This window comes from Phyllobates terribilis, unplaced genomic scaffold (genome assembly GCF_046119375.1).
Source record: "Phyllobates terribilis strain yellow unplaced genomic scaffold, ASM4611937v1 Scaffold_10__3_contigs__length_209671492, whole genome shotgun sequence".
NCBI lineage: Eukaryota > Metazoa > Chordata > Amphibia > Anura > Dendrobatidae > Phyllobates > Phyllobates terribilis.
Window position 1 is genome coordinate 26,753,931 of NW_027362770.1, and position 27,232 is coordinate 26,781,162.

General features: G+C 46.7%; 1 long non-coding RNA gene across 1 annotated transcript; it reads right to left on the reverse strand.

Annotated features, from left to right (window-relative positions):
• On the reverse strand, positions 1-26,777 carry LOC141164116 (uncharacterized). Its single transcript, XR_012250832.1, has 3 exons — positions 26,722-26,777; positions 1,862-1,938; positions 1-49 (listed from the first exon to the last, which is right to left on the reverse strand). It is a non-coding gene; the product is annotated as an uncharacterized lncRNA (long non-coding RNA).
• Positions 26,778-27,232: the final 455 nt, after the last annotated feature.

Sequence of the window (27,232 nt, forward strand, 5' to 3'; positions counted from 1 at the left end):
CCTGTCCACTTTTAAAATTGAAGACACTATCAAAAGTGAAGTGGTATTCCTGAAAACATGAAAAAAGGGGGAGTTAAAAGTTTCTAATGGAAAAATGGCTATTACAGTAAATAGTAAAAGACTGTGAGACACAAATGAAGGCTATTTTGTACCCTACATACCTGAACAAATTATTTAATTAGATTCTATTGCTTTTTTAAAAAAAATGGAAACTAGAATAAAATATTAAAAGTTTAATGTTTTTAAAACATGAAGATTCATCTTTTAGGACAGTTAGTCAATAGAGGACAAGGCCACAACGGTCACCAGACCTTACTCAGACGGACTTTCTTTTTTGTGGGATTATTAGAGATTAGATATTTTCAAGAAAACCATGTACAGCTGATAACATGATTATAATTCAAGTATTTAACCTTTAAATACCAGTGAATTTTTCATTTTTGCGCTTTAATGTTTTCATCACCTTTTTTCAAGACCAATAATTGATTAATTTCCCCATCAAGGGCTTGTTTTTTTGCGGGACAAGTTGAAGTTTTCCATGGCACCATTCAAGTTATCATGTGATGAACTGGAAAGCGAGAGAAAAACTTTCAAGTGTACCTAAAAGGTGAAAAAATGCAATTATGCCATTGTTTTTTGGGTTTTGTTTTCGCAGCATTCATGGTGTGGTAAAAATGACCTGGAAATATGATTGGCCAGGCTAGTCCAATTACGGCAATATGAAGAATGCATCGATTTTTTTTTTTATTTAAGTGATGAAAAAAAAATCAGAATATTGAAAAAAAAATTTTTGTTTTGTGTCGCCATTTTCCGAGATCCATAGTATTTTTATTTTTCTGTTGATGGGTCTGACAGTTTTTATTGATACCAGGCTCATTACATATGATGATTTTATTGCTTATTATTACATTTTCTAGCATGATGAGGTGACTGAAAAATGCAATTCTGTTTTTTTTTTTTTTTTACAGCATTTATCAATATTTATTTTCATAATTTAATAGATCAGACTTTTACAAACACAATATACCAAAACATACCAAATATATTTATTTTTTTTCTAACGGGAAAAAGAGGGTGATTTGAACTTTTATACTTTTTTTATGTTTTTAAAAACTTTTTTCTTTATATTTTTTTTACAATGTTCTCTTAGTCCCCTTAGTGGGCTTCAACATACAACAGTTTTATTGCTTATAGTACATACTGCAATAGCACAGTATTGCATTGCATAGTGAAAATCTAGGTCTCATATAGAGCTCAGCCTACAGCTGAACATTACGGGAGGACTGAGATGACAGCAGACCACCGCCTGTCATAATAACCCATTGGTTCCCCGTGATTGTGTCACGGCAGTTCATCTCCTGAGCCCCCTTCATACCCAACAACCCCTTTCCAGGCGCAAAAAACGTGTCATTTGGTGGGTTACACTGTATGCCTTCTTCTGAACCCCCCAAACCGTATTTATGCCAGGAACATAGGCCCCAATTCATTTTTCTATTTGTGCCTTTTTTGAAGTCTTACCCGTTTTTTATTTGTTTTCTACTTTTTGGGAAGACTTTAGCCATTCCAGATATTTTCGTCTAATTCATCAATTGCGACTTTTTAAAAAGTTGCTACATTTTGTACAACTTCACTTCAGCCGCCTTTTGGTGTATTTTTGAGTAGGCCAGTATTTTGTCTCAATTTTTGCGACTTTTGGAGCCAAAAGTCGCAAAAACCTATTCCTGACTTTGCACCAAATTCATGAATCGCGTGTGCCATTTTGATGGATTTGGCACCAAAAACAGAAACTACTACCACAAGACAAAAAAAGGAAAATGACTTAAAAAACACACAAATGATGAATTGGGGCCATAGGCTTTACCTTAGTTTCAGTGTCAGTTTTATCTCTGAAAATTAAGCTCTTGTGGTCATCAGTGACACATATCGTTTTTTCTTGTTCTGCAAGTAAAACAGACACTTTTTAGAATTTCAGGAATAAGTGAATCACTGGTAATCTTACATCCAATAATCCACTACTTATTCTTCACACAAATTTGACAGGTCCAGAAGTTGGAGACCGAGCAGGAGAAGCAATCTAGAAAATGATAAGCAATGGTGAAATCATTTATAGGCACATTTATTTATTTTACTCACTTATATGGCACAATGATTTTCCACAGCGCATTACAAACATTATCATCACTGTCCTCATTTATCTAAATTCTAGATATCAATATATCTGAGTGTGGGAGGAAATCAGAGAACCTGGTGGAAACCCTATATTTAAAGGGAATCTGTCACCATCTGAGAGCAGCATAATGTAGGAAAAGAGAGCCCGATTCCAATGATGTATCACTTAGTTTACTGGGTGCAGCAGTTCTGACACAATCAGAGTTTTAAGATGTAGAATGCAGCAAAGCTAATATACAGTATATACAGTGGGGGCCAAAAGTATTGGCACCCCTGCAATTCTGTCAGATAATACTCAGTTTCTTCCTGAAAATGATCGCAATCACAAATTCTTTGGTATTATTATCTTCATTTAATTTGCTTGCAAGGAAAAAAACACAAAAGAGAATGAAGCAAAAATCAAATCATTGATCATTTCACACAAAACTCAAAAATGGGCCAGACAAAAGTATTGGCACCCTCAGCCTAATACTTGGTTGCACAACCTTTAGCCAAAATAACTGCGAACAACCGCTTCCAGTAACCATCAATGAGTTTCTTACAATGCTGTGCTGGAATTGTAGACCATTCTTCTTTGGCAAACTGCTCCAGGTCCCTGATATTTGAAGGGTGCCTTCTCCAAACTGCCATTTTGAGATCTCTCCACAGGTGTTTTATGGGATTCAGGTCTGGACTCATTACTGGCCACCTTAGAAGTCTCCAGTGCTTTCTCTCAAACCATTTTATAGTGCTTTTGGAAGTATGTTTTGGGTCATTGTCCTGCTGGAAGACCCATGACCTCTGAGGGAGACCCAGCTTTCTCACACTGGGCCCTACATTATGCTGCAAAATTTGTTGGTAGTCTTCAGACTTCATAATGCCATGCACACGGTCAAGCAGTCCAGTGCCAGAGGAAGCAAAGCAACCCCAAAACATCAGGGAACCTCCACCATGTTTGACTGTAGGGACCGTGTTCTTTTCTTTGAATGCCTCTTTTTTTTTCCTGTACACTCTATGTTGATGCTTTTTCCCAAAAAGCTCTACTTTTGTCTCATCTGACCAGAGAACATTCTTCCAAAACGTTTTAGGCTTTCTCAGGTAAGTTTTGGCAAACTCCAGCCTGGCTTTTTTATGTCTCAGGGTAAGAAGTGGGGTCTTCCTGGGTATCCTACCATACAGTCCCTTTTCATTCAGATGCCGACGGATAGTATGGGTTGACACTGTTGTACCCTCGGACTGCAGGGCAGCTTGAACTTGTTTGGATGTTAGTCGAGGTTCTTTATCCACCATCCGCACAATCTTGCGTTGAAATCTCTCGTCAATTTTTCTTTTCCGTCCACATCTAGGGAGGTTAGCCCCAGTGCCATGGGCTTTAAACTTCTTGATGACACTGCGCACGGAAGACACAGGAACATTCAGGTCTTTGGAGATGGACTTGTAGCCTTGAGATTGCTCATGCTTCCTCACAATTTGGTTTCTCAAGTCCTCAGACAGTTCTTTGGTCTTCTTTCTTTTCTCCATGCTCAATGTGGTACACACAAGGACACAGGACAGAGGTTGAGTCAACTTTAATCCATGTTAACTGGCTGCAAGTGTGATTTAGTTATTGCCAACACCTGTTAGGTGCCACAGGTAAGTTACAGGTGCTGTTAATTACACGAATTAGAGAAGCTTCACATGATTTTTCAAACAGTGGCAATACTTTTGTCCACCCCCTTTTTTAGGTTTGGTGTGGAATTGTATCGAATTTGGCTTTAGGACAATTCTTTTTGTGTTTTTTCATTGAAGACAAATTAAATGAAGATAATAATACCAAAGAATTTGTGATTGCAATCATTTTCAGGAAGAAACTGAGTATTATCTGACAGAATTGCAGGGGTGCCAATACTTTTGGCCACCACTGTATATGTATATGTATGTATATATATATATATATATATATATATATATATATATATATATATATATACATATATATATATATATATATATATATATATATATATACATATATACATACTGGTGCATCTCACTAAATTAGAATATCACCAAAAAGTTAATTTATTTTAGTTCTTCAATACAAAAAGTGAAAGTCATATATTATATAGAGTCATTACAAACAGAGTGATCTATTTTAAGTGTTTATTTCTGTTAATGTTGATGATTATGGCTTACAGCCAATGAAAACACAAAAATCATTATCTCAGTAAATTAGAATAATTACCAAAAAACACCTGCAAAGGCTCCCTAAGCATTTAACTAGGTCACTTAGTCTGTTTCAGTAGGCTCCACAATCATGGGGAAGACTGCTGATTTGGCAGATGTCCAGAATGCAGTCATTGACACGTTAAGCAAATGCAAAGTAAATTTTGCATTTCATTTGGAAATCAAGGTCCCAGAGTCTGGAAGAAGAGTGGAGAGGCACACAATCCAAGCTGCTTGAGGTCTAATGTGAAGTTTCCACAATCAGTGATGGTCTGAGGAGCCATGTCATCTGCTGGTGTAGGTCCACTGTGTTTAATCAAGACCAAAGTCAGCGCAGCCGTCTACCAGGAAATTTTAGAGCACTTCATGCTTCCCTCTGCCGACAATCTTTTTGGAGATGGAAATGTCATTCCCCAGCAGGACTTGGCCCCTGTCCACACTGCCAAAAGTACCAATACCTGGTTTAAAAACAACAGTATCACTATGCTTGATTGGCCAGCAAACTCGCCTGACCTTAACCCCACAGAGAATCTATGGGGTATTGTCAAGAGGAAGATGAGAGACACCAGACCCAACAATGCAGATGAGCTGAAGGCTGCTATCAAAGCAACCTGGGCTTCCATACTATCTCAGCAGTGCCACAGGCTGATCGCCTCCATGCCACGCCGCATTGATGCAGTAATTGATGCAAAAGGAGCCCCGACCAAGTATTGAGTGCATTTACTGAACATACATTTCAGTAGGACAACATTTTGGATTTTGAAAACATTTTTCAAGCTGTTGTTATAAAGTATTCTAATTTACTGAGATAATGAATTCTGTGTTTTCATTGGCTGTAAGCCATAATCATCAACATTAACAGTAATAAACACTTGAAATAGATCACTCTGTTTGTAATGACTCTTTGTAATATATTGAGTTTCACTTTTTGTATTGAAGAACTGAAATATATTAACTTTTTGACGATATTCTAATTTTGTGAGAAGCACTTGTACATATCCCCTATCCTGGGGCCCATCCTGGTATATATAACCTCCATACTGGTATATATCCCCTATCCTGGGCCCCATCCTGGTATATATATCCCCCATCCTGGTATATGTCCCTTATCCTGGGCCCCATCCTGGTATATAAATGTGGCACCCCAGGGTTCTGGTTACCACAGTAATAGCAATATTACGTCTGTGAGCAGGTGGGAGGTCTCCTGGTCAGGAACCCTAAGCATGCCACACCTCCTGCCCAGTCCTGGGAGGGGAAGAACTTCCCCTATATAAACTGGGGCTGAGGTGGGGTTAGGTAAGAAAAAGAAAAAGAAGAGAAGAAGAGGAGTCCCAGACAGAGACACAGTCTGGTCTGGAGTGGAGCAGATGCAGGGAGAGCAAGATCAGGAGCTCTGTGGGAGCAGTGATAAAAGGGGTCCAGGACTGGAAGCTGTAGAGCTCGTCCTGACTGAAGAGATCTCACCGGACACGGAGTCCGAGGCTGTGGGGACTGTTCCATACCCAGCAGCAGAAACCGTCCGGCAGGGGATTTCAGGTCCTCTGGCCAAGAAACCCGAAGGCACGGTCACACGCAAGGGACCAGCACCGCCGTCGTGGAGCGGAGGCTACCAGAAGGCCCCGAGTCACCGGCCATACGGGTGAGCACCACACGGTACACTCAGGGACGTGGGCTACTTTTACCCGCTTCTAGCAAAGTAGCCAGGAAGAGTACAATTAGTTGAGGAGGCCTACAACTACGCCTGGCCGGGGGAGATCCTATCTGCTCACGGACTGACCAGGCCCCGATCGCTAGCCAGTACTCCCGGGAGGGTCTACCTTTGCCACCAGTAAAGACCCTGAACTACACCGCACCGTCTCTGAGTGGTTCCTGGTGCCAGCGGTCTGCCCTGCAGCGGCGGCTTCATAACCGCATTCAACGGGTGGCGTAGTCGAACACTATAACATCTTCTGCTAAATTCCGCCACTTAGTTTGACACCCTGGGCACGGACCGGGTCACCGCCACGAGGACTACTAACCCCGACAGATCCAGCTTCGGGTATTCCCCGCGTGCGCAACGCTACACAACACAGGCCCAGGGGGCGCGTCAACTTTGGCGTAGTCGGCAGGATCTCGTGCCCGCAACCACCGGGTACTGCGTGCCTGAAAAAGACTGTTAAACTTACCTGTGGTGAAGATTCCCGACATCCGACGCCATCTTTTGCCTTCTTCCCGCCATCCGTGGAGTTTTCCCGCCATCCGACGCCATCTTTTGCCTTCTTCCCGCCATCCGTGGAGTTTTCCCGCCATTGGACGCCATCTCGAGGACGCCGCGCGAGAAGAAGAGGGGCGTGGACTCCGAAAGCGCGCGAGAACTGAAGCCCCGCCTCACGTCCGGACGTTGCGTAAGGTCCTGGAAGGAGCCCACCAGACGCCGACGTCACAGGAGCGCGACGGAAGGTCCTCAACCCTGACGATCCACTGCGGAGCCGCGGCCTACGGAAGAGGATCATCGCAAGGTAGGCCACGGTCCACTAGGGGGGAGGAGGATGTCGGATACGGAGGAGAGCTTCACTGCTACAGCCACCGCCAGCACCACTGCTGCTGCGGTCATGCCTTTCACCATGCCCTACATCCCGGGGGCAGCCTGGCTACCCCAGTACTCAGGGGAGTCCCATACCCTAAATGACTTCAGAGAAAGGCTGGATAGCCTCTTCCAGGTGTACCCCCTCACAGAAGAGCAAAAAGTGAGCATCCTGGTGGCTCAATTAACAGGGGCAGCCCAAAGGGAGGTAAAGTCCTGGCCACTTGGGAGGAGGAGGACTGTCGCAGAGATACTAGCCCGGCTGAAGGACACCTTTGATACCCGTACCTCAGCCGAGATCAAGCTTAGATTCTACGGGTGCAAGCAGCGAGCACATGAGAATATAAGGGACTATGCACTAAACCTACAAGAGGCCCTGAGAGCCATTAAGCAGGCCGACCCTGATGGCGTGGGAAACGAAGACAAGTTGTTGACTGAACAATTTATAGAGGGTCTACATTGCAATGCCCACCGAACCCAGTTGCGAGCAATGGCCTTACAGGACCCTCATCTGGACTTTGCACAGTTCAAGGACAGAGCCATCCGAGTGCTCCGAGAACCGGCACCAGGTGGCGCTGTGACCCACAAACGCCCTGCTACCATTTACCACCAGGAGACGGCGCCCTTGTCGGCAGGGCCTGTGGGAGCTGATGCGCAGGCTTTAAACAATGACCCGGCTACAGACCTGCACCGTCAGGTCCAAGAGCTAACTAAAAGCGTTGCCGCGCTAAACCGAACTGTGCAGTCTTTACAGGTTTCTACTCCAGGGAAGATCCAGCTGGCATCCGGACCGGAGGATATCCCGTGGCGCCGACCAAGGAGGACCCCACCGGCCAGAGGAAGACCCAGCGACCGATACAACGAGGACGGACAACCCATCTGCCGCCGCTGCAATCAACCCGGACATATGGCAAGGTACTGTCCTTTAAACTGGCACAACCTGGGGTAGAGGGCCAACCCCTAGGAATAAGATCACCAGGCCCATCGAACTGGCGTTACAAATACGTGGGAGGACGTCCAGTCTTGCCTGTGGTACTGGATGGCATTCCTATGAGTGCCCTACTTGACACCAGGTCACAGGTCACCACCATCCCATACGCGCTCTTCAAGCAGTACTGGAATGACTCGGATATAACCCCCTACCCAGACGACGACTTGAGTATCATCGCCAGCAATGGTCAGCCCGTGCCACAGATCGGATTTAAAGAGATGACCATTAAAATCGGTAAAGTCGAACTGGCAGCACAGGGACTGATCATTGTAGACATTGACAAGCGCGAGAGTCACCCAAAGATAACTCTAGGAACTAATGTGATTGAAAATTGTCTTGCAGAGGTGATTCTCATTTTACAGCAGGTTGCCAAGAACGCCAGCTCCGGCCAGCAGCAAGTGCTCCAAAAAGAGATCCGGGCACTGATGCGACGGCAACAGGTGGAACTCTCCGGTGGTGAGATTGGTAGCGTGAGAATGTGTGACCCTTTCCCTATTGCCATGCCCCCGAAAAGTGAAATGATGATTTGGTGCCGGGCAGCTATTGGTCTGAGAGGTAGAGATTACCAGGCAATGGTAGAACCAGTCTACTCAGATAGTAGGCCCACCATTTTGACGGCACGGGGGGTGGTTGATGTACGCCATGGGAGGGTGCCCGTTCGCATAATAAATATCGGGAAGAGGGAAGTGTACCTGCCCCGGTATGCTACGCTAGCCAAATTGTATGCCATCAACCAAAATTCTGTACAGTCCGTGGAACCCTTGCCTCCATCTCATCCAGAGGAAGGTAACGGCTCTAAGCAACAAATGGAGGACTGGTGTCAGCAACTGCATTTGGGTACTGACTCCACACCTGCTCACCAAAAGCAGGGAGTCTACCGGGTGATCCAGGAATACGAGAGAGTGTTCAGTAAACACCCGCTGGACTTCGGGCGAGTAAAGGGAGTGGAACATCACATCCCCATGGGAGATCATCCTCCCATAAAGGAAAGGTATCGTCCCGTACCCCCTGCACACTACCAACACGCCAAGGGGATGCTTAGAGACATGAAGGAGGCTGGGGTAATCAGGGATAGCTGTAGCCCCTGGGCAGCTCCACTAGTCTTGGTTAAAAAGAGAGACAACACCATGAGAATGTGTGTAGATTACCAGAAAATCAACCGTATCACACACAAAGATGCGTACCCCTTACCAAGGATAGAGGAGTCTTTGGCTGCTTTAAAATCTGCTAACTTCTTCTCCACTTTGGATCTCACTAGCGGGTACTGGCAGGTTCCTGTCGCAGAGGCGGACCGGGAGAAGACCGCATTCACCACCCCGATGGGACTTAGCGAGTTTACCTGCATGCCGTTCGGACTCTGCAACGCACCAGGAACCTTCCAACGATTGATGGAATGCTGTCTGGGACACCGGAACTTTGAGACGGTCCTGCTGTACCTGGACGATGTTATAGTTTATTCCAAAACCTACGAGGACCACCTGAAACACCTGACGGAAGTGTTCGAAGCCCTGGCAAACTACGGTCTGAAGGTGAAACCGTCGAAGTGTCATCTGCTAAAACCAAAAGTGCAGTACCTGGGACACGTGGTGAGTGCTGACGGAGTGGCTCCCGACCCTGATAAGATCACCGCGATTAAGGAATGGCCAAGACCCTCCAGCGTAAAGGAAGTGCGGCAGTTCCTCGGGTTGGTAGGCTACTACCGAAGATTCATTCCCGGTTTCACCAAAAAGGCAGCTCCTATGCAGGACCTCCTGATAGGCCAGTCCAGGAAGGCCAAGAACCAGAAGCCGCCCTTCAGATGGGAGAAGCTGGAAGAAGAGTCCTTCCGCCAGCTGAAGATGGCCCTCACGGGGGATGAAATCCTGGCGTACCCTGATTACAGCCAGCCCTTTATCCTCTACACCGACGCAAGTAACATCGGGCTAGGAGCCGTACTGTCCCAGATCCAGCAGGGGAGAGAACGGGTAATTGCTTACGCCAGCCGAAAACTGCGACCCACCGAAAGAAACCCTGAGAATTACAGCTCATTCAAGCTAGAGTTCCTGGCAGTGGTGTGGGCAGTCACCGAACGCTTTAAGCACTACCTCGCCTCTTCGCGGTTCACCGTGTACACGGATAACAACCCGTTGACACACCTGGACACTGCAAGACTCGGTGCCCTGGAGCAGAGATGGATGGCCCGCCTGTCCAACTATGAGTTCACGATCAAATACCGGGCAGGACGCTCCAATACCAACGCGGATGCCTTGTCCAGAATGCCAAACCTACCGGACGTAGGGGAAGATCCAGAGGAACTGGAAGAAGTTGAACTCCCCACGTTTCACCGTCATGGGACTACCCAGTATTCCCACCGTGTAAGGGGTAAGCAATCCGCTACGTTCAACCCCTTACCTCATTACAACTGGGCGGAAACACAAGACAGTGACCCCGCCGTCCGACTAGTGAAGGAGATGCTGACTCGGCCAGATGCCCGCCTTGACCCAGACGCTCCGGAGGAGACCAAGCAACTGTGGGCTGAGAAGAGTCGACTGTTTCTTTACAAGGGGAAGTTGTGCCGCAGAATGGTTAACTCCCGGACGCATGAACTGATCTGGCAAGTAGTGGTGCCAAGAAGAGACGCGGCTATGGTACTGGAGGCATACCACGACAGAGCTGGGCACTTCGGATGGAAGAAGCTGGAGTTCCTGCTGCGCGGGCGGTTCCACTGGGTAGGCATGAGAGGGACCATCGAGAGGTGGTGCAGAGACTGTGGCCCATGCAACCTAAGAAGGAAGGACCGTGCCAGCGAGAAGACTCCCCTGCAGTCCATCGTCACCAGGCAGCCGTTGGAACTGGTAGCCTTGGACCATGTAAAACTGACCCCCAGCAGAAGTGGCTACGTCTATGCGTTAACCATCGTGGATCACTACTCCCGGTTCTTGGTTGTAGTCCCCGTCAAGGACTTAACGGCTCAAACAGCAGCTAGAGCCTTCCAGCAGCACTTCTGTCGTCCACACGGATACCCAGAGCAGGTGCTGACGGACCAAGGACCTGCCTTTGAAGCGGAAGTCTTCCAGGAGTTCTGCACTCTGTATGGCTGCCGGAAGATAAGAACAACACCCTATCATCCGCAAACCAATGGACTTTGCGAGAAGATGAACCAGGTGGTGATAGACCTTCTGAAAACATTGCCCCTGGAAGAACGCAGTCTGTGGCCTGAGAAACTGCCTGATCTGGTGGACCTATACAACCACATCCCTGTAGGTTCTACCAACTGTACCCCGGCTTACCTAATGAGAGCAAGACCTGGTAAGCTGCCTGTTGATCTGGATATGGGAGTCCTGACACCCGAGGATACTTCACCAGAAGCAGACTGGGACACAGAGAGGCAGCAGCAGTACCGGAAAGTACAGGAGAGCGTTGAGCGAAGTCTCCGTCAAGCAAGAGAAAGACAGGAGAAGACTTACAACCAGTGTGCTCCCGCTGTTCCCCTGGTACCTGGAGAGCAGGTCTTGAAGAGGAAAAGACGGCTCCACAAGTTGGACGACCAGTGGGAGAAGGACCCGTACACCGTACTGCCATCAAGCCATGAAAACCCAAAAATCTGCACAATCAGTAAGGATGGAGGAGAAACCACAGCCATTGTCTCCCGAGATCACCTGAAGAAGTGTCCCGAGCAGCTACGAAACCCTGAAGAAGATCAAGAAAACCCTCGACCCGCAGAGGAAAGGGAAGAGATGGTCAGTACTCTACTCGGAGACTTCCCTCGGTCTTGGACACAGGTAAATGGCGCTGTTGTGGTACCCGTCCTCACCTTCCTCCAGCCAGCATCCCAAGTGCCTACGGAAAAACAGGTAGAGCTGGAAGAGCAGCCGGTCCAGGAGGCAGAAGACCCCACACAAGCAGACCAGGAGAATCGACCCTCTGCTTATAGTGAGCCTGCCGTGCCCCTAGTGAGCCAAAGAGTCCGTAGACAGCTGCCCAGCTTACCTTTGACAGCTCCTACACCCTGTAGCTCAGGACCGGTCAGTAAGCTCCGTAGGTCTACTAGGGCCAATAGAGGCCAGTTGCCCGTACGTTGGAGGATCTAAGGTGTTCAGACTGTCTTATTGGTATTTACCTGTTTACTGTTGCTTGTAAATAATTATGTTTTTCCAGTTATTTTATAGGTGTCTTTTGTGGATTAACCGGAACTCTGTTGTATATATGTTTGGAGCGTAACCCAGGAACGGACTATAGACTGTTAAAGACTCGGGGCAGGACAGACCCCTACCTGGTTACGGCTCCCCGTTCTTTGGTGAAATGGACACCCTTTTTGCTTCAAAAATTGCACCCGGTTGCGGACACTCCGTGACCACCCTAACGTGTTTTTCCTTATTGTATTGTTCCTGTTTATACCCTGTTATGTTTTCAAAAATATGTTTAGTCCCGGAGTACTAAATTTTACTAGGGGGGAATGTGGCACCCCAGGGTTCTGGTTACCACAGTAATAGCAATATTACGTCTGTGAGCAGGTGGGAGGTCTCCTGGTCAGGAACCCTAAGCATGCCACACCTCCTGCCCAGTCCTGGGAGGGGAAGAACTTCTCCTATATAAACTGGGGCTGAGGTGGGGTTAGGTAAGAAAAAGAAAAAGAAGAGAAGAAGAGGAGTCCCAGACAGAGACACAGTCTGGTCTGGAGTGGAGCAGATGCAGGGAGAGCAAGATCAGGAGCTCTGTGGGAGCAGTGATAAAAGGGGTCCAGGACTGGAAGCTGTAGAGCTCGTCCTGACTGAAGAGATCTCACCGGACACGGAGTCCGAGGCTGTGGGGACTGTTCCATACCCAGCAGCAGAAACCGTCCGGCAGGGGATTTCAGGTCCTCTGGCCAAGAAACCCGAAGGCACGGTCACACGCAAGGGACCAGCACCGCCGTCGTGGAGCGGAGGCTACCAGAAGGCCCCGAGTCACCGGCCATACGGGTGAGCACCACACGGTACACTCAGGGACGTGGGCTACTTTTACCCGCTTCTAGCAAGGTAGCCAGGAAGAGTACAATTAGTTGGGGAGGCCTACAACTCCGCCTGGCCGGGGGAGATCCTATCTGCTCACGGACTGACCAGGCCCCGATCGCTAGCCAGTACTCCCGGGAGGGTCTACCTTTGCCACCAGTAAAGACCCTGAACTACACCGCACCGTCTCTGAGTGGTTCCTGGTGCCTGCGTGCAATTCTGCTATCCCCATCATCCACGTCTGCTGCCCTGAGGCCATACCCCTCCCGTTGGGGGTTATACTACCCACGCTGCACAACTGTACCACCGGCCTCAGCGGTCTGCCCTGCAGCGGCGGCTTCATAACCGCATTCAACGGGTGGCGTAGTCGAACACTATAACATCTTCTGCTAAATTCCGCCACTTAGTTTGACACCCTGGGCACGGACCGGGTCACCGCCACGAGGACTACTAACCCCGACAGATCCGGCTCCGGGTATTCCCCGCGTGCGCAACGCTACACAACACAGGCCCAGGGGGCGCGTCATATATACCCCATCCTAGTATATGTCCCTTATCCTGGACCCCATCCTGGTATATATATCCCCATCCTGGTATGAATGTTCCTCATCCTGGTATATATATCCCCAATCTTGGTATGTATGTTCCTCATCCTGGTATATATCCCCCATCCTGGTATGTATGTTCCTCATCCTGGTATATATATCCCCCATCCTGGTATGTATGTTCCTCATCCTGGTATATATATATCCCCCATCTTGATATGTATGTTCCTCATCCTGGTATATACAGTGGATACGGAAAGTATTCAGGCCCCTTTAAATTTTTCACTCTTTGTTTCATTGCAACCATTTGGTAAATTCTAAAAAGTTCATTTTTTTTCTCATTAAAGTACACTCTGCACCCCATCTTGACTGAAAAAAACAGAAATGTAGAATTTTTTGCAAATTTATTAAAAAAGAAAAACTGAAATATCACATGGTCATAAGTATTCAGACCCTTTGCTCAGTATTGAGTAGAAGCCCCCTTTTAAGCTAGTACAGCCATGAGTCTTCTTGGGAATGATGCAACAAGTTTTTCACACCTGGATTTGGGGATCCTCTACCATTCTTCCTTGCAGATCCCGTATAACCCACATCCTGGTATATCAGAAATCTAGATGAAGTTTGTGCTGTAGTTGGCGGGCCCCTCACCGTGGTTGTTACGCTCCTGGTGCACATATGCTGCACATTTCATGCTTTGCATTGTTAAGGGTTAATTACGCAATGTTATCCACAAGATATTTTTGTAGCATACATGAGGTTTCTAGAAATCTCATCCATTTCACTGCTAATGTAAAATTTAATGGATGTTCTGTCTGCAAAAGGCAAGGTAAAGTTTTTATATATAACTAAAAAAGTATTCAAGAGGAAAATTTCAAAAGTAAATTCTAAAGTAAAATTGTGGGGCTACTTAAAAGGGAACCACACAAGAAAGTTGAAAAGTGTAAAGCACAATGTCTAATAATGCAGGGCCTGTAATCACAGCAAAAATCATTTTGCCAGCTTTTCAGGAAAAATATGAAAATTATTTTGCACCCATTAAAATCAGTGAGCAACTCAATATACTTGACATGACCAACCACTGGCCGCCCCATCAACCACAACTGCTGCTTCTTCCTCCTCCATCACCATGGCAAGTGTTTTCACTGTTAAATATTAATTACGGATATTCATTTTACTCTTAATTCTGAATTCTGTACCATACATTGCATAAGATTGCATCAGCCATCGTGCTAGGGTTTCTAGATGACATGCGCTATTTGTCTATTTTTAGTTCAGTACCATATACAGAAGAACAGGTGCTATGGAGGGGCCTATAAAAGCCCATGTAAGAGACAGGGGGGGGGCGCTTGTCATTCCACAGGACGAGGATTTGTGTGTAAAACAGCTGCTGATGTAGGCCCAAGGAGACACGCTCTTTACCCGGACACATGGTGTCATCCTGACACACGCTGGACACAGACAGATGCAGTCTACCATCCAGGATCCCAGGAAAAGATGGGTGAATCTCAACTATTAAGCTAATTATGGACAAATGGACAATCACTCTGTAACCATTTAACTATTATATATAATTACTGCAATCATTATTTTTAATGGACACACCGAGAATAAATTAATAATTTTTTTTCAAAAATATATTTTTGATATTGATACTTGGATCAATCGCATCTGATAAGAAGTCCTCAATAGAAAATATACAAGAAAGAAGTATTTTTTTACATTCACACAGTTCTCTGGCCTCAGAACCTCCATCTGTTTACCTGCTACAGTCAGGGTGAGTGAGAGCCTATCAGCTGTTGCGGAAGAGGACATGCCTGCTGTTTTTGACCGATCTCAGACACCAAGCATATCACATCTTTCTCAATCCACCATATCATCTACGCCTGCTCTCACAGTCCAGCAGCTTGTCGTGTTCACCCTACTTCACCCTCTCTCTGTACACCAGCCAGCCCCCGGTCCCGCAGTTGTGGTCACATAAAAAATTGTTTCCTCCTACTTCACCATCTTCAATCTGTTGGCCACAGAAATGCTGCCTTTCCGCCTGGTGGATACAGATGTTTTCCAAAAGCTGATGGCCGTCGCAGTCCCCCAATACCAGTTGCCCAGTCGGTATTACTACTCTAAGAAAGCTGTGCCTGCACTACAGCAGCATGTTGCAGACATCACCCTTTCCTTGAAAAAAATCTATGTCTGCCAGCGTGCATTTCACCTCTCACACCTGGACAAGCAAGCATGGCCAGGGGCGTTACATCTCGCTGACTGGGCAGTGGGTGACTCTGGTGGCTGTGGGGGCAGGCAGGGAATGGGTTTCTCCACAAGTCTTGGAATCCCAAGGCTTGCAGCGCGCTTGGTGATGGAGAACTAAACCACTACACACCAGAAGATGGAGAACTAAAGTACTAGACAACAGGGGATGGAGAAGTAAACTACTAAACACCTAGGGTTGGAGAACTAAACAACTGCACAACAGAAGATGGAGAATTAAACTAATAGACAACAGGGGTTGGACAACTAAACTATTAAGCACCTAGGGTTGGAGAACTAAACCACTAAACACCAGGGGATGGAGAACTAAACTACTAGACACCAAGGTGTCACTAGGCACTAAGTCTTGAAATCCCCAAGGCTTGCGGGACAAACCTCTGTATCTAACACTTCCTCAACTGCTTTGGCCTCCTCCACCTCCTTTAGGGCCTCCAAATGTGTCCTCAACCTCTCACTTAATGAGACACATGTTCCAACAGTGCAATAGTGCTTAAATTAATATGCCTTGGAGATCGCAGTCACATAGCTCAAGAGTTGTTGACAGCTATCCAGGCCGAGTTTGACCAATGGGTGTCTCCATGAACCAGGAGCCAGGAAAGGCCATGTACGATAATGGTTCGAACCTGGTGGTGGACATATGCCAGGGCAACCTCACACACGGGGCCTTGCATGGCTCATATCCACAACCTGGTGGTCTGGATGCTCTGAAACCACCGTCGCTGTGTGCTCACTTCCTCCATTCGCAACCTAGGGGTTTTCGACTTGCATTGCTACACAGATCTTTCAGCCTACCAGTTAACCGGTTGATATGCGATGTGCCGACATGGTGGAATTCCACTCTGCACATGTTGCAGAGACTGTGGCAGCAGCGATGAGCCCTACTGCAGTATGTCATTTTGCCTGGGCCAACGCAGTACAGACATAGTGCAAATCACACTTGCGGAGTGGACACAGATGAAGGACCTCTGCACCCTTCTGCACAGTTTCGAAATCGCTACTAAGATGGTTAGCACGGATGATGCCATCATCAGCATCACTATTCCGGTCATCTACATGCTGACGCACACTTTGAATAGTCTGCGGGAGGAGGTGGTGGTCCCAGGGGAAGAGGAAGAAGCAGAGGAGAACGCGGAAGGATAATAATATCTCTAAGTTTCAGACTGTTATCGCACATGGGAGGGTGGATTACAGCAATCAATAGGTGCTCATGGTACCAGACAAACTCTTAGTGAAGTTACAGGAGCAGAGGAACAAATGTAGGAGGATGGAGAGGAAGAGGAGATGGGCGCGCAACAGTTAGAAAATGTAAAGGATAATGATCCCCTCTCTGTTGTCCGTGGTTGGCAGGAGGGGATGGAGGAGGCACGGTTGAGTGTTACCCCTCCACCAACACACCATGGACTAGAACCTCATGGAAGAGCCCGACAGGGCAATCTGTCACAAAGACCGGGATCGCCGAACGGTGTGCTGCCTCCCTGGCGCTCGAGTCCGGCACATCGCGGATCGGGTTGACAGGTTACTGGGTGGGGCTGGCGAAGACCCAGCGGTCATGGTCCACATCGGCACCAATGACAAAGTGAGTGGTAGATGGAGGGTCCTTAAAAATGATTTCAGGGACCTAGGTAGGAAGCTTAGGGCAAGGACCTCCAAGGTAGTTTTCTCAGAAATACTACCAATCCCGCGAGCCACACAGGAGCGCCAACGGGAAGTTAGGGAGGTGAATAAGTGGCTAAAGAGTTGGTGCAAGGCAGAAGGGTTTGGGTTCATGGAGAACTGGGCCGACTTCGCGGTCGGCTACAGGCTCTACCGTAGGGATGGGCTGCACCTCAATGGGGAGGGTGCAGCGGTGCTGGGGAAGAAGATGGCTAATAGGTTGGAGGAGTTTTTAAACTAGAGACGGGGGGGGGGAACCAAGGAAATAGGTGGGATGTGAGGCAAGCAAGGGGGAAGGGGAGAAGTGAATATAATGAGGGTGGAGAGGGGGGTGGGGATAGTACAGTTAGATCGTTAGAGAAGAATAGGATGCTAAATAACCCCAAAGTTTTATCTTGCATGCTGACCAACGCAAGAAGCCTGACCAATAAGGCGGATGAGCTGCAGGCGCTTATATCGGAGGAGAGGTATGACATCGTAGGTATAACAGAGACTTGGCTAGACGATAGCTACGACTGGGCGGTAAATTTATTAGATTATAGTTTATTTAGAAGGGACCGGAAACAGGGGAAAGGCGGAGGAGTCTGCTTATATGTAAAGTCATGTCTAAAACCCAGACTAAGGGAAGATATAGGAGAGGGAGGATAGGGAGAAGAGGGGGTCGAGTCCATGTGGGTAGAGATAGAGGGAACTAAAAATAATAATAAAATATTACTGGGGGTCTGCTATAAGCCACCCAATATAACAGAGGAGAATGAGAATCTGCTATTAGGACAAATAGACAAAGTAGCAAAACATAATGAAGTGATTGTAATGGGGGATTTCAACTACCCGGATATTGACTGGGAAACAGAAACCTGTAGATCTCAGAAAAGAAAAAGGTTCTTGACAAATATTAAGGATAACTATCTCTCCCAACTAGTGCAGGAACCAACGAGAGGGAAGGCCGTGTTGGACTTAATATTGACTAATAGGCCTGATAGAATAACTGTGGTACAGATAGGGGGGCACCTAGGTAATAGCGACCATAATATTATCGACTTCAAAATGCCCTTCAGTAGGGTTATCAATAAGGGAACAACAAAAACATTAAACTTTAGGAGGGCGAAGTTTGATCAGCTGAAAGAAAGCCTTCAACTTATTGACTGGGACAAAGTTCTTAATCAAGGAAATACGAATAGTAAATGGGAAACCTTCAAAAGAATTCTGAATACTCAGTGCGAGAGATATATACCGTATGGGAATAAAAGGGCCAGAAATAAGAGGAAACCAATATGGTTGAACAAGAACGTAAAAGGGGCGTTAAATAGCAAAAAAGAGGCATTCAAGATATTAAAACAGGAAAACAGTAAGGAGGCACTAATGTGTTACAAGGAAAAAACGAGAACCTGTAAAAAACAAATAAAAATAGCGAAGGAGGAAACAGAGAGACGTATTGCTAGGGAAAGTAGATCAAATCCCAAACTGTTCTTTACGTATATAAATAGTAAAAGGATTAAATCGGATAATATTGGACCGATAAAAAGTGAGGAAGGCAAAATCATAGAGAAAGATGAGGATAAAGCTAATCTATTAAATAATTTTTTTCCGACAACTTTCACAAAGGAAATAGAACTAACAGGAGAAATGAGAAGTGACAAGCTTAATCCTCCACTAAGTATGACAAATTTAACCCAAGCTGGGGTACAGAAACGCCTCAGTAACATTAAAATAAACAAATCACCAGGACCTGATGGCATACACCCACGGGTACTAAGGGAACTAAGTAATGTGATAGACAGACCGTTATATCTTATATTTAAGGACTCTGTTGAGACTGGGTCTGTGCCACTTGATTGGCGACAGGCGAATGTAGTGCCAATATTCAAAAAGGGAGCAAAAAGTGACGCCGGAAACTATCGGCCGGTGAGTCTGATGTCCGTTGTGGGCAAAATTTTTGAAAGCTTCATTAAAGAGGCAATTATGGAGCATCTTGATGCTAATAATCTTTTAATCCCGAACCAACATGGATTCATGAGGAATCGCTCCTGCCAAACAAACCTGATTGACTTCTACGAGGAGGTTAGCTCTCGAGTAGATCATGGGGAACCAGTGGATGTCGTGTATCTCGACTTCTCAAAAGCGTTCGATAGCGTGCCACATAATAGGTTGGTATACAAAATGAGAATGATGGGGCTGGGGGGAAATGTCTGCAAGTGGGTAGCTAACTGGCTAAAGGATAGAAGGCAGAGGGTGGTTATAAATGGAATATACTCAGATTGGGTAAGCGTCACTAGTGGGGTACCACAGGGGTCTGTACTAGGCCCAATGTTATTTAATATCTTTATTAACGACATAGTCAACGGGATAAATAGTAAAATATCAATATTTGCAGATGACACAAAGTTATGTAAAACAATTAATACAAAAGAGGATAGTGCAGACCTACAGAGGGATTTGGATAAGCTGGGTAGGTGGAGCATTAAATGGCAAATGAGGTTTAACGAGGAGAAATGTAAGGTCATACATATGGGAAGGAAAAATGGAAGTCACCAGTACTCACTGAATGGGAAATCATTGGGGAATCAGAGATGGAGAAGGACTTGGGCATCTTGATTGATAGCAAACTAAATTGGAGTGCCCAAAGTCAGGCCGCTGCTGTAAGGGCAAACAGGGTAATGGGATGTATCAGAAGAGGTATAGCTGCAAAGGATGAGAACATTGCTCTTCCACTGTACAAAGCACTGGTCAGACCACACTTGGAATACTGTGTTCAGTTATGGGCCCCAATATATAGAAAGGATATAAATGAGCTTGAAAAGGTACAAAGGAGGGCAACAAAATTAATAAGGGGAATGGAGGGACTGCAATACCCAGTAAGGTTGGCAAAACTAGGACTATTCAGCCTGGAAAAGAGAAGGTTGAGGGGGGACATAATAAATGTGTACAAATATGTTAGGGGACAGTATAGAGACCTTGCCCGGGATTTGTTCAAAAGGAGGGATATTACGGTAACAAGAGGGCACTCACTAAGACTGGAAGAGAAAAGGTTTCAGCACCAGCATAGGAAGGGGTTCTTTACGGTAAGAGCAGTGAGAATATGGAATTCACTGAGTGAGGAGACGGTAATGTCGGATTCCCTACACCAGTTCAAGCGGGGACTGGATGCATTTCTAGATACCAGGCAGATTTCAGCATATACTTAAAAATAAAATAGGTTGATACAGGGATTTATTCTGACTGCTGGTTTCAGAGTCGGGAGGGAATTTTTCCTCAGGTTAAGATTGGCCAAATCATTTGGGGTTTTTGCCCTCCTCTGGATCAACTTTAGCAATTACAGAACTAACAGGTCGAACTTGATGGACGCAAGTCTTTATTCGGCTTTACAAACTATGTTACTATGTTTACTATGACACATGAGCGCCTTCTTTCTGCAACATGATTGTTGCCTATATTGTTAGGCTTAGAAATAGTGCTGACTACTGGGTTGCCACTCTGATACATCTGCGGTATAAGAGTAAATTTTGCCAGATGCTTTCCTCCCTGGAAAGGGACGCACGCATGCTGGAGTATCGAAACACACTTGAAGACAATCTTAAGAGTGGTTTTCCCCAAGACAGCAGTGAGGCACACAGTGTGCATCGCAGTTCTAGACTTCCAACCCCAGGAACGTTGAGTAGTCAATGCAAAAAATTATCAGCCTTGCAGCCATGGGGTCCTGGGTTCCAAACCCTCCAAGGACAACATCTGCAAGGAGTTTGTATGTTCTCCCCATGTTTGCGAGGGTTTCATCCAGGTACTCTGGTTTCTTCCCACACTCAAAAGACATACTGATAGGAAATTTAGATTGTGAACCCCAATGGGGACAGTGCCTATAATGTTTGTAAATGTCTGTAAAGCGCTGTGGAATTAATGGAGCTACATAAGTGAGTAAAATAAATAAAAAATAAAAAAGTCTGTCAGTCATTTCACATATTTTTTTAGACCAGCCTGTTCACCAGCAGAACAGAGTACAAGACTGACACATAGTGAACAACTGGAGAAGATGGTACAGGAGTATCTTAAGCTCAATATCAATGCCATCAGGGGGAGTTTGGACTCTTTTGCATTTTGGTATTCAAAAATGGAAGAGTGGCCTCAGCTCGCCTGTCACACCTTGGAGGTTTTGTCATGCCCGGGAGCCAACGTTCTCTCAGAACGTGTCTTCAGCGCTGCTGGTGGTGTCCTGAAGGACGAACGCATCTGGCTGTCCCCTGAAAGTGTAGACCACCTAACTTTCATCAAGATGAACAAATCATGGATCTCCAATGACTTTTGAACCCCAATTGCAGACTAGGCGATGGTGTAGTTTTTAGTGTGCTGCATTGATCTCGCGTTATTGCACTCTGTGACACCTTTGTCATGGCTTCTGTGCCTGTTGTTGCTACTGCTGCTGATGTTACTAACATTTTTTTGAAATGTGGAGACTCCAAGTTGGGTCTCCATCTGATGGGTGCCTGTAGTGGAAGGGGTGTCAGAGCCCCATTATACTATTTCTACTCAAGGGAAATTGATAGCGTCTGTAAAGCGTTGTGGAATTATTGGTGCTATATAAGTGAGTAAAATAAATAAATAACAAAAAATTATGCCACTTTAGTGGTGTCTGACCTGAATTTTTTAAAACATTTGGACTCAAACTTGGGTCTCCTTCATGTGTGTTGCCTGAATTTGACAGGGCTCTCAGAGTATCAGGCCTACACCTGTCACTCATCCACCTGTTACTGATCAAAGCTTACGCTACAAATGCTGGTCCATGCCATGTTCCATGCTGAAATGTGGCCTGGTTTCAGGACCATGCTATCAGCACAACCAATTTAAATTCTAAAATGGGGACTCCTGGATGAGGCACAATATTGGCACAAAAGAATTAAAAGCTGAAATGTGGACTGGTTTCATGACCAGTCTAATAGCGTAAAGAATTTAGATTTTGAAATGTTGGCTCCTGGCTGGAGTAGAATATCACCACAAAAGAATTACAAGCTCAGATGTGACATGGTTCCTGTAGCACGGTAGTAACAGAAAAAAATTCAGATTTTATAGTGTGAACCCCTAGATGCAGCAGAATATCAGCGCAAAACAATCACAAGCTCAGATGTGCCATGGTTTCTGTAGCACGGTAGTAACAGAATAAATTTAGATTTTATAAAGTGAACACCGGGATGGAGCAGAATATTGTAATGCACACGCCCGGGCTGAGCGGCGTGTGCGTGTGATTGTAGTGATTCCACTGGACCGTGCCGGAGAGTGAATGCCTGGAGGGGCTTAACTAGGTATTCACCCGATCCGAACAGGGTCGCACGACGGCATACGACGCCAGTGCACCAAGAAGGAACCGAGCAGAGGGACCAGGTGCTACTCCAGGACAGACCCCGGACACGGCTTTTGACCCACACAGGGGAATACAGGAACAGACTGGTAGGCTGGCACACAGACTGGTGGGTATAGGCAGGCACGACTGGTATGCAGGCAGGCGGGTATGCAGGCAGGGGGGTACAGGCAAGCACAGCTAGAGTGCAGACAGGGAGGCACTAGCAGGTAGGAACACAGGCGGGGTAGGACCCAGTACACACTGGGACTCAGGAACAATACAGGCAGAGGGGTACAGGCAAGCACAGCTAGAGTGCAGACAGGGAGGCACTAGCAGGTAGGGACACTGGCGGGATAGGACCCAGTACACACTGGGACTCAGGAACAATACAGGCAGAGGGGTACAGGCAAACACAGCTAGAGTGAGGCCACCCAGAGAGGTGAGCGAGAACAGGGCAGGACAAGGCCGCCTGGAGCGGTGAGCAAGAGTAGAGCAGGACAAGGCCGCCAGGAGCGGTGAACAAAGCGTCAGAGCTGAGCGAGACTGCCGGAGCAGTGAGCAAGAGTAAAGCAGGACGAGGCCGCCTGGAGCGGTGAGCAAGAGTGGAGCGAGACTGCCGGAGCAGCGAGCAAAAGGGTCAGAGCGGAGCAAGGCTGCCGGAGCAGCGAGCAAAGGAGTAAGAGCAGGCTAGAACCGCCGGAGCGGTAAGCAAAGGAGTCAGAGCGGACTAGAACCGCCGGAGCGGTGAGCAAAGGAGTCAGAGCAGGCTAGAACCGCCGGAGCGGTGAGCAAAGGAGTCAGAGCAGGCTAGAACCGCCGGAGCGGTGAGCAAAGGAGTCAGAGCAGGCAAGGCTGAGTAGGGGGGACAGGGCTCTGTTCACACGGAACAGACAGGAAGGGAAAGGCAGAGCCAGACACCCACAGGGTACTTGCAGTGAAGTAGCGAGTGGACCACAAACTCACAAACGGGAGTACAGAGACAACAGGCAGGAGTTAGGTACGAGTTCAGACTCTGCAGAAAAAGGAAAGGAACGGACATAGAGAAAAGACAGATGAAAGATAGGAGAGAGTACAGACTGGAACTGAGTGTACGGACGAGACCGACACTGCAGCGGGACACAGGAGCGGGTCTGGGAATACGGCCCCCAGAGAGGCGGGACGAACAGGCAAGGAGCGTGTTCAGACAGGACAGACAAGATACAGGAGCAGGTCTGGGTAATCGGCCCCCAAAGAGGCGGGACGAACAGGCAAGGAGCGTGTTCAGACACGACAGACAAGATACAGGAACGGATCTAGGTAATCGGCCCCTAGAAGGCGGGAGGAACAGGCTAGGAGCGTGTTCAGACAGGACAGACAAGATACAGGAACGGATCTAGGTAATCGGCCCCTAGAAGGCGGGAGGAACAGGCTAGGAGCGTGTTCAGACAGGCCTGGAAATACAGCCTCCAGGAAAGGCAGCAGGTAAGAGTACACAGACAGGACTCAGTTCAGACACGGGAACTGATACCGCAAGGCAGGAGACAAAGACAGGACTCAGTTCAGACACGGGAACTGATACCGCAAGGCAGGAGACATAGACAGGACTCAGTTCAGACACGGGAACTGATACCGCAAGGCAGGAGACATAGACAGGACTCAGTTCAGACACGGGAACTGATACCGCAAGGCAGGAGACATAGACAGGACTCAGTTCAGACACGGGAACTGATACCGCAAGGCAGGAGACAAAGAACGAGACCTGGTACCTTCAGAGTGAAAGCACACACTGAATGAAACACTATGCTCAGGCAGGGATAGATGGGAGCAGCTGAGCTATATACCAGGTGACAGACAGCAATAGGCTGAGGACGCACAAGGGGTGTGACCCACAGCAGGTACAAAAAGCAGGAAGTGATCGGGCGCCGCCCTTAAGCAGCAGAAGCAGACACAAATAGACAGCATGGAGGGAAGCCAGAGAGACATTCTGGATTGGAGATCAAGTGCGCGCTCTTGCACAGTGGGAGATGGACCACAATGCAAGGACGCCGCCAGGTATGTTACAAATATCAGCACCAAACAATTACAAGCTCAGATGTGGCCTGCTTTATGTAGCACGAGAAAAAAAATTAGATTTTCTACTATGGAGCCCTGGATTGAGCAGAATCTCAGCACAAAACAATTACAAGCTCAGACGTGGCCTGCTTTATGTAGCACGGTAGTACTAGAAAAAAAATTTGAGTTTCAAAGGTATACTCCTGCATGGAGCACAATATCAGCACAAGAGTTTTATGCAGAATGTGGCCTGGTGTCTCTGTCTGGACCATACTATTAGCAAAAAACTATTGATCTTCTGGAAGGTCGATTTCACAGGCACACAGGATCCTATCTATCTAAACTATCTGACTTACAAGCAATCACCTAGCTAACTATCTCACACTCTCACTAACCAGGAGCAGCCTCTCTGTGCTGTTACATTGTCGGAATGGCACTAAAACAACATGTCCGCTCATTATATGGAGAGGGACATGTGACTTCGGCAGGCAATGACACATTGTGGATGGGTATTGCTCCCTGATTGGCTTGCCGGAATCTCCACACATTAAGTTAAGAAAAAAAAATTAAGAATAACAGTCCGCCTCTCCTCTGACCTCTCCCCACCCCCCTTCCCCTCATCAAACACGTTCCCCCCACTCATCATATAGCACCACTATCGTAGCCAAAGTCCTAAAAAATACACCAGTGGAAAAGCGATCATTTACAGAACTTTGGCCAAATTTTGCCGATCTTGATCGTGCCAAATTTGAAATTACCAAACGCTTTCTGAATATGTTCACTCATCTCTAATCCTTACCCAGGAGATGTGGTATGATAAGACCATGTTCCTGTACAGTCAGACACGGCCATTACAAAAAGTACATAGCAGGGGCACATTTATAAGATTATCTCAGCACAGGAACATTTTTTTTAAACGCATCCAATTGTGGAAGTTATTATTTAAAGATCTATTGATTAAAATGTTGATTAAAATTTACTTTGATCGTGGGAAAACCCCTTGGATAATCTCATTAAATATCACTTTCCATGGTCAACTTTATTGTGGAGCAGGTGACGTAACGATCATTGTCGCAGAGGGTGCGACCACAATCGGGCCTCTGCAGTAGGGGCGCCCACCGACTTTAGTGCATAATTCAACTGGATGTTCATCAGAGGATGCACATTTGCCGCTGGCCGATCAGCGTCTGGCAGCTGACGTCGGCATGCCAGTCACAGGCAGCACATAGTGACATTAAACGTGGCCCATAGCAGGTACGCCAAAGTCAGCGGCCAGCCTCTGCACTGGCTATAGAAGAGGACGCTGTGCGTCATGGAAGCGGAAGAAGGTGATAAAAATCCCTATTTTGTTAAATGTGTTAGAAAACAGCAGCAGAACGTGGAGCATTATTACAGAGGAGCTTGGACATTATGGGGGGGGCCCAGGATGGAGGACATATATTACTGGAAGCGGCCCATTATGGGGGACTTTTATTACTGGAAGGGGCCAAGGATAGGGGACATATATTACTGAAAAGGGCCCAAAATGGGGAGATTACACTAGGATGGGGGACATATATTATTTGAAGGGGCCCAGGATGGGGGATATTATACTAGGAAGAAGCCCAACATGGGGGACATTATTACTGGAAGAGGTCCTGGATGGGGGACATTATACCAGGAAGGGGCCAGAATAGGGACATTATTACAGTGAGGGGCTTAGGATGGGTGACATTAGTACAGGATGGAGGACATTATTACATTGGGGGGAGGGCAAAACATATGTCTTCATATGATTTAGAATGCTACAAAAGCTAATACATCTGACCAACATGTAGGTGGGGTCCAAGTCCAAATTTTGCATCGAGGCCCATCAGACTCTAGTTACGCCACTGTTGTGGAGTGTCATGCAACTGTTACTTCAATATATTCATGGTGAGGTGAGAAAGATGGAATATATTTGCCCCTTTTTTTTGGCTATAATCTCAACCCTTTGTTCACCATATTCAAATTACAAAGTGTTAAAAACGGTATGAAATCATTACCTTCTGTCTGCCAAAGTCCCACTATAGCCTTTACACATACTTCCTGTCGAAGCTGCAAGACAAAGGATACTGTTTACAGACAGAAAAACAATTCTGTGTCAGGCTAGGGGTCTACGAGATTTGCAGGGATTGCAATGTATTAAATGCTACGTACTATTTTGCACAGATTTTTGTTGTTGTTGTTTATTTGGTAAATGAAAAGTTAAAGGGGAACCTCTGACCAGAAAAAAACGCTATTAACCTGCAGATATTGGGTTAAAAGTGTTATTAACCTGCCCGGCGCCCACACTTAGCTGAACCCTGCAGGGAGAAAATGAACTTTATTCCCCCCAGCAGCATTCAGCATTCAGTCAAGGGGGCGGCGCACGTGTGGGTTCTGTCACCGCTCTGAGTATACAGAGCGGCAGCTGTAACCGCGCCCCCAGCCCTGACTGACTGCCGGTCCCAATGCAGAGGAAGTATCAGTCAGGGACGGGGGCACGATTACAGCGGCCACTCTCTATACTGAATC